This window comes from Phyllobates terribilis, unplaced genomic scaffold (genome assembly GCF_046119375.1).
Source record: "Phyllobates terribilis strain yellow unplaced genomic scaffold, ASM4611937v1 Scaffold_11__3_contigs__length_659146591, whole genome shotgun sequence".
In the NCBI taxonomy this organism is placed as follows: domain Eukaryota; kingdom Metazoa; phylum Chordata; class Amphibia; order Anura; family Dendrobatidae; genus Phyllobates; species Phyllobates terribilis.
This window is the reverse complement of record NW_027362771.1, coordinates 572332972-572337034: the sequence shown is the minus strand read 5'-3', so window position 1 is coordinate 572337034 and position 4063 is coordinate 572332972.

The window sequence follows — 4063 nt, the reverse complement described above, 5'->3', positions numbered from 1 at the left end:
GATATGACATCAAATAAGCTTTTGTGCAAATAAATATCCAAAAAACCTGGTGGTCTGCATTTTTGGCTGCAAAGAGCAGTTCCAACCTAAACTGATTCTGTCTGCAAGGCACGTGTTGGCTTTGGAATGTGGACACTAGTCCCCAAAAAAAAGTCTCTCCCATAGCAGGAATCGAACCAGTCAACCAGGAATACTAACTAAGTCTTTCTCCACATGGTGTAAGCAGTACAGTAAACAGCAAGACAGGTGTAAAAAAAAAAAAAAAGAGTGTTTTGCTTTGAATACAAAACATCAACATTACAAGAGCTGAAACACGCTACATGGTCAAGGTTTTTGGCACGTCAGTTGAATAATTTGAAGATCATGAGTTTTTTGCTCACACGTGGCATCCTCCTTTTCTCAAGAGATTTTGTCACTAACTCTGAACTTTCCAATTCAGTTCTAAACTGTTTCCGATTAGAAAGAACATGGGAGCCCTAATGACAGACAGGACACATGGCTTGTTGAGTCCCTTGACACTTTTGTGTAAAACTGTGTAGTTGAAAAAGGCTTAAGCTATGAAACAAAAGGAAATCTTTTGCAAAAGTCATAATGCATCGCCAATGTTAAGTATTTTTGTTGCAAAGTGAAAATCTACCAGAAACATTTTTGATTGAAAAACACGTGTCAGTCTTTGAATGGTGGCAGTAGCTAAGATAAAGATGCATTCCCATACCGGGAGTCGAACCCAGGCCACCTGGGTGAGAGCCAGGAATCCTAACCGCTAGACCATATGGGAAAAGATGCACTAATGTCTCAGTGACATTATGAAAAAAAAAAGTTTTCTGCTATGCACAATAAACTTCTGCAGATCTGCAGGTACAGCTTACCTCGTTAGCGCAGTAGGTAGCGCGTCAGTCTCATAATCTGAAGGTCGTGAGTTCGAGCCTCACACGGGGCACTGTTCCCTCCTTTTCTCGAGAGATTTTGTCACCAACTTAGAACTTTTCCATTCAATTCTACAACTTTTTCCATTAGAAAGGAAATGGGAATCCAAATAACTTACCGGACCCATGAGTTGTTGAGTCCCTTGACACTTTAGTGTAAAAAGGGGTGGTTGAGAATGAGTTGAGCTACGAATCCAAATTGAATCTTGTGTGAAGGGTCAGAATGAAGTGCCAAAACGCGGGCGTTCAGCATTTTTGCCTGAAAAAAACAAATCCTACTTGAAATACGTTTGACTAAAAAACACGCGTCAGTTTTTGAATGTTGGCAGCGGTGCAGAAAAGGATGCGTTCCCATACCAGTAGTCGAACCCGGGCCGCCTGGGTGAAAACCAGGAATCCTAACCGCTAGACCATATGGGAGAAGATGTACTGCCAGCTCACTTACAATATGAAAAAAAAGAGGTGTACTGCTTTGCACAAGCAACTTCCGCAGATTATTACGTGCATTTTGCCTCGTTAGCGCAGCAGGTAGCGCGTCAGTCTCGTAATCTGAAGGTCATGAGTTCGATTCTCACATGGGGCACTGGTACCATGTTTCCTTAACTGATTTTGCCACCATCTTGGCTAGAGAGTCACAGCTCTTTTCCATTCAGTAGCAAAACATCACCAATTGATGGAAGGGGAGCTCCAATGACAAACAGGGATAAAGGCTTGTTGAGTCCCTTAACACCCAGGAATTAAAAGTGAGAGATATGAATGGTTTGAGATATGACATCAAATAAGCTTTTGTGCAAATAAATATCCAAAAAACCTGGTGGTCTGCATTTTTGGCTGCAAAGAGCAGTTCCAACCTAAACTGATTCTGTCTGCAAGGCACGTGTTGGCTTTGGAATGTGGACACTAGTCCCCAAAAAAAAGTCTCTCCCATAGCAGGAATCGAACCAGTCAACCAGGAATACTAACTAAGTCTTTCTCCACATGGTGTAAGCAGTACAGTAAACAGCAAGACAGGTGTAAAAAAAAAAAAAAAGAGTGTTTTGCTTTGAATACAAAACATCAACATTACAAGAGCTGAAACACGCTACATGGTCAAGGTTTTTGGCACGTCAGTTGAATAATTTGAAGATCATGAGTTTTTTGCTCACACGTGGCATCCTCCTTTTCTCAAGAGATTTTGTCACTAACTCTGAACTTTCCAATTCAGTTCTAAACTGTTTCCGATTAGAAAGAACATGGGAGCCCTAATGACAGACAGGACACATGGCTTGTTGAGTCCCTTGACACTTTTGTGTAAAACTGTGTAGTTGAAAAAGGCTTAAGCTATGAAACAAAAGGAAATCTTTTGCAAAAGTCATAATGCATCGCCAATGTTAAGTATTTTTGTTGCAAAGTGAAAATCTACCAGAAACATTTTTGATTGAAAAACACGTGTCAGTCTTTGAATGGTGGCAGTAGCTAAGATAAAGATGCATTCCCATACCGGGAGTCGAACCCAGGCCACCTGGGTGAGAGCCAGGAATCCTAACCGCTAGACCATATGGGAAAAGATGCACTAATGTCTCAGTGACATTATGAAAAAAAAAAGTTTTCTGCTATGCACAATAAACTTCTGCAGATCTGCAGGTACAGCTTACCTCGTTAGCGCAGTAGGTAGCGCGTCAGTCTCATAATCTGAAGGTCGTGAGTTCGAGCCTCACACGGGGCACTGTTCCCTCCTTTTCTCGAGAGATTTTGTCACCAACTTAGAACTTTTCCATTCAATTCTACAACTTTTTCCATTAGAAAGGAAATGGGAATCCAAATAACTTACCGGACCCATGAGTTGTTGAGTCCCTTGACACTTTAGTGTAAAAAGGGGTGGTTGAGAATGAGTTGAGCTACGAATCCAAATTGAATCTTGTGTGAAGGGTCAGAATGAAGTGCCAAAACGCGGGCGTTCAGCATTTTTGCCTGAAAAAAACAAATCCTACTTGAAATACGTTTGACTAAAAAACACGCGTCAGTTTTTGAATGTTGGCAGCGGTGCAGAAAAGGATGCGTTCCCATACCAGTAGTCGAACCCGGGCCGCCTGGGTGAAAACCAGGAATCCTAACCGCTAGACCATATGGGAGAAGATGTACTGCCAGCTCACTTACAATATGAAAAAAAAGAGGTGTACTGCTTTGCACAAGCAACTTCCGCAGATTATTACGTGCATTTTGCCTCGTTAGCGCAGCAGGTAGCGCGTCAGTCTCGTAATCTGAAGGTCATGAGTTCGATTCTCACATGGGGCACTGGTACCATGTTTCCTTAACTGATTTTGCCACCATCTTGGCTAGAGAGTCACAGCTCTTTTCCATTCAGTAGCAAAACATCACCAATTGATGGAAGGGGAGCTCCAATGACAAACAGGGATAAAGGCTTGTTGAGTCCCTTAACACCCAGGAATTAAAAGTGAGAGATATGAATGGTTTGAGATATGACATCAAATAAGCTTTTGTGCAAATAAATATCCAAAAAACCTGGTGGTCTGCATTTTTGGCTGCAAAGAGCAGTTCCAACCTAAACTGATTCTGTCTGCAAGGCACGTGTTGGCTTTGGAATGTGGACACTAGTCCCCAAAAAAAAGTCTCTCCCATAGCAGGAATCGAACCAGTCAACCAGGAATACTAACTAAGTCTTTCTCCACATGGTGTAAGCAGTACAGTAAACAGCAAGACAGGTGTAAAAAAAAAAAAAGAGTGTTTTGCTTTGAATACAAAACATCAACATTACAAGAGCTGAAACACGCTACATGGTCAAGGTTTTTGGCACGTCAGTTGAATAATTTGAAGATCATGAGTTTTTTGCTCACACGTGGCATCCTCCTTTTCTCAAGAGATTTTGTCACTAACTCTGAACTTTCCAATTCAGTTCTAAACTGTTTCCGATTAGAAAGAACATGGGAGCCCTAATGACAGACAGGACACATGGCTTGTTGAGTCCCTTGACACTTTTGTGTAAAACTGTGTAGTTGAAAAAGGCTTAAGCTATGAAACAAAAGGAAATCTTTTGCAAAAGTCATAATGCATCGCCAATGTTAAGTATTTTTGTTGCAAAGTGAAAATCTACCAGAAACATTTTTGATTGAAAAACACGTGTCAGTCTTTGAATGGTG